The sequence below is a fragment of the Aplidium turbinatum genome, chromosome 12 (assembly GCF_918807975.1).
Source record: "Aplidium turbinatum chromosome 12, kaAplTurb1.1, whole genome shotgun sequence".
Taxonomy (NCBI): domain Eukaryota; kingdom Metazoa; phylum Chordata; class Ascidiacea; order Aplousobranchia; family Polyclinidae; genus Aplidium; species Aplidium turbinatum.
The window spans coordinates 2,803,202-2,814,508 of NC_137483.1; positions in this window are offsets into that span (position 1 = coordinate 2,803,202).

Here is an 11,307-nt window from a genome sequence, read left to right on the forward strand (position 1 = left end):
GCATGACCATTAGTAATCCGATAGCAGGAACTTCTTATGATGACTTTCAAATCAGTGGTGATCTTATTCTCATTTCAAACGGGATTGAGATCCTACATATCACACCATTAAGTAAGCTGGTATGTTTAATGCTGCATTGAAGAGGTAGACTAGCTACAGTAGGCCTACAGTATATTGAAGAACATAATAGGCTATCCTTGTCAATTGCATTTCTACTGCTGCAAATATGAACATTTTTTGCCATTTTAAAGCAATTGGAAAAAGTGCGTGGCGGAGAATTGTTGTCGTATGTATGATGCAATAACAGGATATCGCAGTTTGTAGGCTACAAATCTTTTATCTTAATGTTATAGGCCTACATGAAAAGCAGCAGTGCATAAAAAGCTTTAAAAAAGTTAGGATTGTAGAAATAGATTTTGTTTCAGCAGAATAAATTTCGTTAAGGTAGGCTAAGTATTTTAACCCATCTCTAGAATAAGATTGTAATTCCAAAAAGTTGTCATGCAGGGCTATAGGCAGTGTTGTTCGCGTCAATGAATAAATTGACGGCATCAGCGTCAGCGCGAATTGCTTAAAAACTTTAGGCCTACGGCGTAAAGTAGCCTACTGCGTCAGCTCTCAAAGAAATTGACGGCGTCAGCGCTAATTTCTAGCGCTATTTTAGCCAGGGTCTCACAAAACGGAAGTATTTCAACCAAGTTTAGGCTAACAATAGCTATGAATAAAGAGTAGGTGTTATAGGCTATGTTATGTAACTTATTCCATGATTCCAACCAACGCGAAAGCCGGTAATTCGGTTAAGCCGCGCTGGCCAAAATACATTGTGAAACGAGATATCAAAAAATGACGCATAGCGCTTGACGCTTAAAATCGGCAAAATAGTTGACGGCGCTATTACTTCCGTCAATTAAAAAAAACTGACGGCGCTATAGCCTCAGCGTCAACGTACAACACTGGCTATAGGCTGTGTTGGTAGCCTACATCAACAATGGAAGGTCACTTGAGTGGTGAACCAACACGAACACGCATTCATTATCTATAGGCTTGTCATCGTGGCATTACTGGTACCCACAACAATTGTTGAGGCTAAAAGGCCATCACTAAATGAGACCACCAACAACAAAAACATCAGAACCAAATGCTGACAATCCAGGAGCCATAAGTTAGTAATGCCAACAACACTACCTAGGCGGTGACCGGGAATGATTCTCGTCTTTTTGTTGTCGCGGGCGGCGTTACCGGCCAACTCCAACACCTCGGCGCTCAAGTACTCGAGCACGGCCGCAAGGTACACTGGTGCTTCTGCACCTACGCGCTCCGAGTAATGTCCAGTGCGCAAGAGTCTGTGCACACGACCGACTGGAAATTGAAGACCAGCTCGCGACGATCTGCTCTTTGGCTTCGCCTTGGATTTTCCGCCGCCTTTGCTACGTCCTGACATGTTTCAATTAATTGAGGTTTACAAAGCTTGAAAAGTTGAAAACAAAACAGAATTTACCGAAGTCTCAAGGTCGATCGCTCAGAGCTTTCCAGTCACGATACACAGATTGCAATGTAGACGCAAAATTACGTAGCGTACATGTATATAAGCCAATGTAAGAAGACGATCAAGCACTGTGTGGAATTTTATCCTAAAGATTATGAAGGGAGGCAAGAATGCCATGAGAACGGCAGAAATAAACTAGGCTATGAGGCTGAGCCCGCGGGATTATACAGATTCCAGAATTTTGAAACCAAACAAGAATGAGTGACATCAGAAATCGTGAACGTGAACGTGGGCAAACCTGTCATCTGCTGCGCAATTAATTCCATTTTCAATTTCCAAAGATTTTACAAAAGCTGCAAGTAAAATAAATTTTTGGCAATTTAAGCCTACTAGTCCAGGTCCCAGAGGACCTATACAGAGTTTTAAGCTTATTTATTTATTTAAATGTTTATAATCCCATGATGACAGTAAAACCGCTGCTGGCGTGACTATTCGCTTCGATGACACAATGGTAACGAAATGAATCTCAAGGAATTTCTTTATTTGTGGGTCGGAATTTTGAACGCCATAATTTTTAAAGTGACCTTTTTTTGAAACAAATAGATTTTGTTCTTTGAAAAAGAAATTGTTTGTGTGGAGGTGTGACAGAGTGAGGGAATAGCCGTAGTTGAGGTGGTTCCTAACAAACTGTCAACACGAGGCAGCAGAAGGAAATTGACAGAGTAGGCCTACAATCTAATGCTGGCTAACAACGGGGATGACAAAGTTGGAAGTCATCCTAACAGTGATGACTGTGATGTACACGCATACAAAAAATATTGACGCCGTCAGCGTAAACGCAAACGTTCGAAAAACCATACGCCGTATGCGTCAATGTAACTTGTAAAAAAAGTTGATGGCGTCAGCGCATACACTAGCGTAAACTAATTTTGTTTGCTATAGGTGCCAAACATTCACACCAGTGATGGAGGAACCATTTTAAAAGCAGGTGGGGCCAGAGGTGCAGCAGTCAAAATCAATTCGACTTCTGGGGGGCTTTGCCCCCCAGACCCCAAATAATATTGTTGCGTTCCTAATACTTTAAATCGTTTGTACATTGTGTTTTCATGATTACATTTCTTTCTAGCAAGCAAAATTTTTCCATTTTTGGCCCGATTTTGCTAAAAAAGTTTACAAAACCGCTCTATAGCGCCTTACAAAATATGGCGATGTACACACAAATAAAAGGTAACAATATACACACAGTTATAATACAACATCGGAGTAATAATCTGCAGCATTATACAGTACGTGCATATATGTAATGATATCATTGTTTTAACCATAGAGACCATAAAGAACAATGAATTGATTGATAGATTGCTCTACCAATCACATGCAACCACACCCACACGTGCTGCCCATCAATAGTGCCTTGTGGGCTCAACAGAAAAGTTTAAATATTGGATTTCATCATTGAGCTATCAAAGATAATCAAACTAGTGTAGGCTATATCAAATGAGTGAAGACCTTTTTTGGAACTCCCTCTCTGATTTGTCGTTTTCGCTACATATTAAAAAAAAATTGGCTTTCAAAAGTAGGTGGGCCCAGGCCCACGAGGCCCACGTGGTTCCTCCATCCCTGATTCACACGGTATAAACCACTCGAAACAAACAAGTTTTATTTTGAATTCCCACAAAGATACACAAGCATCTGAAAGTGTTCATCTGACATTTGCTGTGTTTTGTTCCAATATGTTTTTGCCCATTGAAAACATTCTTTCAACTGCAGCGCTGGAAGGTATTGGCGTGTTGTAGAGAAAAAAATACCTCAAAAAGTATGCGTTGCCGCTATGCGCTAAAAAACCGCGAAAACTTTACGGCGTAGCCTCAAGCGCAAACTATCCAAAAAAATGTGGCCGCAAGCGTTAGTGTAAACAAAAAATCTACGCCGCAGGTATGCGGCGTATACATACATCTCTGCATCCTAACTATCTAAATACATTGATCAGACACTATAGTTGCTCTTCAAAAGGATTTCTTTATTGATTACTCTGTGCAGTGTATACACGTGGCGATGTATCCAGATTGCCAGGCCAAGACACACGTCTACCAAGTTGTTTCAATTTGAAAACGAGAAAATTGACAAGAGCAAATCAATTATACCAAGATGGCCAGCACTGCCAGAGGCACAATGCTAATTAAAACTTGAAAGTAAACAGTTGAATATATGAGCAGAGCAGAGCCACTATATACAGGGTTGCCATCAACATAGACCCCAAAATAAGGACAACCTAAAAATTAAATTTTCATACGAAACGAAACAAACGTTTTTGAACAAATCTTTGCACTCATACCAGAGCCAGTGGCTCTGGTATGAGAGCATTTGACTGCAATGCAGAATATGCCGCTGGTGCATGAATATGAGACAGCAGTCGGTACAGAGGTAAGCTATATAAAGCACTTTTATATAAAAAGAAAAGGCAAGTAATTGCCCAATTTAATATTTGCAAATTAACAATATGGTTACGATTGTAGAACAGCAAGGGTGAACTCATAGTAAGAATTTGTCACAGAGATGAACTGCGGAATATTGAATAGTTGTTATTGTTACTTCACAGCAACTTGAAATTGACGTGTTTCTTAAAAGTTATTGCTGATCGACCGATTTGACGTCATGATATAGCACTTTGCCAAAACGGAGAAAATCGAAAGCCGTCAATCGCCATTAAATAGAATCTTTGGTGAAACAAAGCCATGGTGGGTTATTGGGTGGAAAACGATTTATCAATTATTTTTGTTTACAAATCACAACACGTAAAATTTTTAAGGAACGCAAATATAATAGGAGAAAAACATTTTGAACAAGATTGAAAATCTCGCCGCCCCGATAACACGGTTGGTTTGCACTTGACTTCCGGAACGAAAAAGCTTCAAGATTGTCACGATTGTTTCTATGTCTTACAAGGAAATTAGAGACATGGAAGGATTAATGACTTAGTTTAATGGGATATCAACAAAGCAGTCAATTAAATGGTCGAATATTTCTACTAGTGAGATGATAAATGAAAATTCTTGTAGGACTTTAACGAATGGCTGAACAGTTGCAACAAATAATCGAACTAACAGTGAACAGCAATAGATTCCAACGCTTGTAACTCTTATAATCGACTTTATGGTACTATTTTATTCGTATTGTGTATAATTGTATCGTACTATTGTCGCAACAGACAAAATAAAAGGTTTTTCTCTCTCTCTCTCTTTAACGTGGTTCACTCATAGCTTCTCATATGACTCTAGTCTTGATCACAAATTATAATAGCACCAAGCCTCACCTACTCGTATTCAATAACTTCAACTCTCAATCAACAATAATTTTACTATAATCTCTATCTCTAGGCCTATATTACCATCTACAACTAGCCTACAATACTTTACGCAAATTACCCCACTATTTTTAGCAGGTTTGTTTGGTCTACCTTCGAGAAGGTACGTGCAATAATACTACATCATAAGAACTCATTGTTCTGATCAAGTTTTACTACACGTAAACATCTTTATGACGTCATAAAAATATACACGTGACAACTCCTGAGAAGCAAGCTGGAGAAGCTTCCAGACTTGCACGTACGCACTACGCAGGAACTTCTAGAAATACGTCACATCTGAGGATTTCGTCACATCATAGGACAGTCAGGGCCGGATTTAGCCTACGTGCTGCCCTATGCAGATAAGAAAAGTGCTGTCCCCCCAAAAAAATGTTTCGATGGTAATTTTCGATTTTTAGATACAACACAGGCACTTGTTCTCATTTGTCCTCAATGCCGCCATATTTATAAAACTTCATAAAACTAAAGTTCATTCGTAAACTAGTCTTTTACTTTTTGGCTTGTTTACATACTTTAAGCATCAAGGCAAGTAAGCTACACAAAATAGCCTGCAACTTTTCCATCAACCTAACAGTGACTAAAAACATTTTTTCTAGGCTCCTTTAAATTTACTAACAGTGCACTGACAAAGCCTAGTACTCCATACTAAGCGATATAGATAACTAAAAGAAGCTCAAAGCAGCACATTTTGTTGAAAACCAATCAAGCGTGAAGTACTCTCGGGGCGATGACTAGCCAATAGCCATACATGACTTGTCGCACTGTTTATAAATGTGTGTTGTGATAATATATTTATTAATTGCTATATATCTGAATATATCTGTTGTGAATTATTATATTCACGTACAGTATTATCAACGTAATATGTTCGTATATTTTGCCGCCCCCAATAATTTGCAGCCCTAGGCAACTGCCTACTGATAAATCTGGCCCTGAGGACAGTAACCGATACTGACATATCGTATAAGAATTTTACAATTAAAACAGTAGACGCTCGGTCAAGACTTAATGCAGCCTGTCTTGAGGCTTCGCAAATTGATTGTGACAAAGATCAAGCTGCGCTGTTTCAACTCTCGGGGTGTGCGCTTAAGCAACGCACGTAAAGGACTGTCCTCCATTCAGCGGTATCTCATGGGTGGGATAATTCCCCGGCAACAAGACTTCAACAATTGGAAACCTCACTCTGTTAGTGTTATTGATATTGCCAATCTCAGTGATCAGCCCTGGGTCAGACGGTCAGTGATAGAGATGCAGCAAACCCAAAATTTTTATCCGCACACCGCACCGCAACTGACTCATCTATCCGCGCACCGCACCGCACATTGCAATTTATCTGGAACTTTGACACTGTACCGCACCGCACACCGCAAATTACAAAAATTTAAAAAAATATTTTAACGCGTTATTTTTTAGAAAGTCAATTGTAGCAAAAAGCACCCATGGCATATAACTGGTAACCTACCAGTAGGCTACAGTTGTGCACTAATTGGCTAAGCTAACTATCAATCATTCAATCATTTTATTTTTCGTCATTAAGGCGTCAGGGACGAAAAAGATACTAACTACAAAAATCAATATAAACCTACCAGCACGTTAACGAACGGGAAAAGGTGGCAAAACCTTGAAAGGTTTAAAACGTGCCTGAATGAAAAATTATGTAGTAGGCTATATATCAGTAGTTAGCACGGCCACAAAACCCAAAAAACAAATAGCAAAAAGCAAAAATCATATTCTCTTATCAGCAATGCATCTAACTTCTAAGACATAATACAAACTAAGACAAATAGAATGTTTCTGGATCCAGTACCGTACCAGGACCTTTGATAACTTTTTGTAAGCAATAATGCAATTTTTGGTCACAGCGGTAAACCATAATCTCTTCGTGGGAAAATTGTAACATAAGATTCCCGAATCCGTTCGTCTGTATGTAATGACCGAAAGAAACACTCTTTTGAAACCATCTATTCAAAATTGTATTTCTGTAAAAATAGCCACCTGGCTGTCGAAATTGCAACACCGTACACCACTAAAACTTGTCACTACAACAAACTACTTAGATAAAAGACGGAAACTTTGTCCAGCTAACAAGCAATAAGCAAACAGTTAAATTTGCGACCAACTTCCAAGTAACAATTTTACAAATGGTCAGAATAATTTGCAATATATCAAACTCACGTAAGCAGTTATGTGACGTAATAATGAAAGGAATTGTGAAGCAATTCAAACAGGTGTTCAAAGGTGATGATGCAATGTTTCATCAGGTCTTACGAACGATGGTGCAATATTTGGACATTTTCTAGCAATTTCCATGACGTAAGATGCCAGCTAGGTTAAGTAGACCATAACGGTTGTATATGACGTTTGATTTGGTGAACAATTGGCTGGAACATAGCGGCCCCTAGTTATGACAGTCTAACATGGCATAACTAAAAAAGAATTGACGACAATTGTGAGCCAATGAATAAAAACACACGATACACAAATTGTTTGAATCACTCACGTTTAAGTTAATACGCAAATACAAAGGGCATGCAAAGAATGAACAACAATACGAATAATACACTACGATACATGAAATTGGTACCATAGGTACACCCTAAAATGACGCTGTTGTTTTTTTGTTGTTTTATTATCTTTATCCTGCATTGCGGAAAGCGGACTTGAGCGCTATGCATCGGTGTACGCTTCCGACGTACACCTGACCCACGCTGCAGCCGACTGCAATGTCTGTTTCCGGTTGTCTACTCTAGGCCTACTTATGACTTAAATTTGGTACTACCCATCACTCGAAATCGATCACTGGGTGGAGGCAATTATCGTAAAGTTTCTTGCCCAGAGAAACAACAGCAAGTGCGGGTGGCTGGAGTCGAACATGCAGGCTCTCGACTGCGAGCCCGACGCGCTAACCACTCGGCCACTGCTGCCGACGCTATATACAATGGTTGCGATAATAACCGACTGTTCTGGGCTCAGACAAGGGTCGGCCACCGCAGACAAAACCAGGCTCAAACCCTAACACTTAGGTGTTCTTTACGGGGGCGAGGCACGAAATATCCCTCAACACCTAGTCTATTTTCACTTTCCTCGTACTCTCATCATAGTTGCAGACGGCAACTTTAGCTCTACGAACCACAGGCTTCCCTTTCCTAATTTGTGGGACCACCTCATGCACCCTCCCAAGATAATACTTCCCACGTTTACCAGTCGGCAGCAGTGGCCGACAGCCTGCATGTTCGACTCCAGCCACCCGCACTTGCTGTTGTTTCTCTGGGCAAGAAACTTAACGACAATTGCCTCTACCTAATGATCGATTTCGAGTAATGGGTAGTAGCATACCAAATTTAAGTCATAAGTTAAGTAGACAACCGGAAACAGACATTGCAGTCGGCTGCAGCGTGAGTCAGGTGTACGTCGGAAGGCGTACACCGATGTATAGCGCTCAAGTCCGCTTTCCCGCAATGCAGGATAAAGATAATACAACAAAAACAAATATCTTGGAGAGAACCCACCACTACAAGTTGACCAGGCTCCAAATTCTCGGCCATTTTTAACCATTTTTTCCGGCCCTGAAGCCCTGTCAAGTAAAAATCTATCCATTTGCTCTAAAACTGCTGAGAAAGTGACAGATTGAACCGATAATCCCTTCTTAGTTGGTCACGATCATGTGGTTTCCCAACAGCACAGTATGGGTCTAAGTATGGGGTCAAAAGTGAGGCAGGGGTGATGACAGTAAAATCCCTAGGGTCGTCACTTAAAGGTACCAAAGGGCGTTCGTTCACGATCCGAACGGCACTGCCTGTGTACGTAAGCAGTTCAATAAAATTGGGCTTACGTATTGAAGAGTCCAAAATGTGAAAAAAGTACTTGGTCATATCGGCCACAAAACCAAATCTACTCAGCCGAAATCTAGCCAAGAGATCTACTAGAGGGTTTAACAAATCAGGACACGAAAACATTACATCGTTCCTCTAAATTTAGACTTGCCTTCGTAAACAATGCGCTTTTTTAATTGTGACGTCACAAAGTATGGTAAATACCATTCAAATCCCTTTACATTTTCTGCTTCACCAGCACGCTCAATATAGCCATTAGATTTAAGATCCTTCATGGTGTCAGTAAGGAAATCACGAAGTTCAGGTTGTTTTAAAACCTTCTTTCTTAAAGCAGCAGCTCTATCTGACGCCAACACAAAATTGTTAGGTAAATCAATATCTCCCTTCAACGGTACAGGTATCTCAAATCGACCATCTTTCAACTTAATACTCGGTTCAACAAGTTCTCTAGCCAAAATGTCATTGCGAGACAATTCACAGGTTTCATTTTGCAACGTCAAATCCTGAATGACTTTATTCAGGTCTGCTATTTCCATATCACGAGACTCAATTTTACGCTAAAAGCCAGAGATGACATTCGACTCTGAAGAGGTCTGCACTCTGCACACATTAGCAACGCTTTCATCTAAGGGTGACTTACCACCACAAGCCAACCAACCGAGAAGAGTGAGTAAAGCATGCGGTTCACTACGATTTTTAAAGAAGATAAATGGCATATTATTACCATCGTAACCAATCAAGGCCGCCTTAACGAAAAACGTCCTACTATTTTGGTATTCAAAAAAGCAATCCTGTTGTTGAGAACTAGATTTAGCGGGAGAAGACAAGCTATATCCTTTAAGGGGCTGAGTGGGCTCAGTCACATGCACAGCCCGATCACGACCCTCACACACGTTAAAATCAGGAGACGCGATACGCCTCTCACAACCACCCAAATTACGTGTAGCTGGGCGATCAAAAACTAGCGGCGCAGAAAACTGTGAAGGGGGCAAAGCATTACTGCTAATGGCGGCCTCGTGACCTATACGCTCTGGGGGAAGAGTTAGGTTATAATTCACAGACCTTGGCTCTACTACAGCCTTCAGAAGACCCTTAGCCGCGGCCCCGAGACCTCTTAAAACAGCTGTAAAACGTGTGGATTGCCCTGGTCCACTCACAGACTGAACAGGCGTCTGGAAAAGGTTATGTAAATTTAACTGTGATTGATGTTCACTTCTGGAATGCCTAGAAGATGCCTAGAGCTACGCCGGGAGCCCAACTCTGAACGATATTCAGCTAAAACTACCTCTTTACGTTGTTCAGCCTTCAACTGAGCGTCTTTGAGTGCGAACTCAGCAGCTCTAGCTTCGGCTCTCTCGGCTGCCTCAGCAGCTCTCGCTTCAGCCTCAGCTCTCGCGGCAGCCTCTGCTCGTATGGCCTCAGCTCTCGCCATGGCCTCAGCAGCTCTTGCTTCGGCCTCAACTTGTATCTGGAGCTTTTCTCGTCTTAGCTGAAGGTTAATTTGTGCAACTATCCGAGACGAACTCTTAGACATCCTAGTGCTTACATTTGAGGCGCTATCCTCAGGATGTATGTCAGCATCCAACATATCTGAGAACTCACTTTCTTTTTGTTCGAAGTTATTTTTTGACGAGTTAAATTCGGGATCTACCCTATCACGAAGTTCTGCCAAAATTGCAGAGTTGAAAATTTTACTCAAAAGAGCATGGAAATGCCGTAGCCTAATTCCTCTTCTAAAGTAGATAACTTAGATCTAAAAATTAACAATTCTTGCTTGGGCTATCACTCAAAGAACCTAGGGCTACAGAAAGTTCACCAATTTGAGTCAAAATACCTCTTTTAAGATGCCGGGCCTCTCAAGCTGACTTATAGCCTCATCGTTACTAGGTCCCTCCTCAGAATGGCCTGCCCGACCGCAAAGAACATCATCAGGCTTAAACTCAGTCGAGTCGACGGCGGCCGAGTCCCTGTCGCCACCGAGTGTAGACATTTTAAATGTTGGGGCTAAATTTACCAATTAAAAAATTAAGTTACACAAACACACAAAATTATTACAGTAGTTATAAAAAACTTAACTGCAAAGACCGTAAAAATACAAAAAAGAATTTAAATGCACAATACCGTAGATGTAAGGGTATATGAATGAAGTCCAAAAGTTCCACAAAACTTGCTTGGATTCGTCCACTTGAATCTTCAAGCACAGATCGATTGTCTTTAATTTTCTTTTTTCTTGCCAATGAATGTCAATGTTGTTTTTTCTTCAGAACCAACAAAGAAACGCCTTTAATTTTTAACTTGAAGTTCTTCAGTACCAACTGAGAAGAAAAGTCTTTAATTTTCTTTTGCTTCTGTAGACTACCAACCAACAAGATCTTCTTTTATTATTTCTTTGTGCTTCTAAGTTCCAACTGACAACAACGTCTTTTATTATTTCTGTCTTGCCTGTGCTTCCGTACAAACACTAGCCAGAGAATCGTCTTTTATTATTTATGGTCACAGCGGTAAACCATAATCTCTTCGTGGGAAAATTGTAACATAAGATTTCCGAATCCGTTCGTCTGTATGTAATGACCGAAAGAAACACTCTTTTGAAACCATCTATTCAAAATTGTATTTCTGTA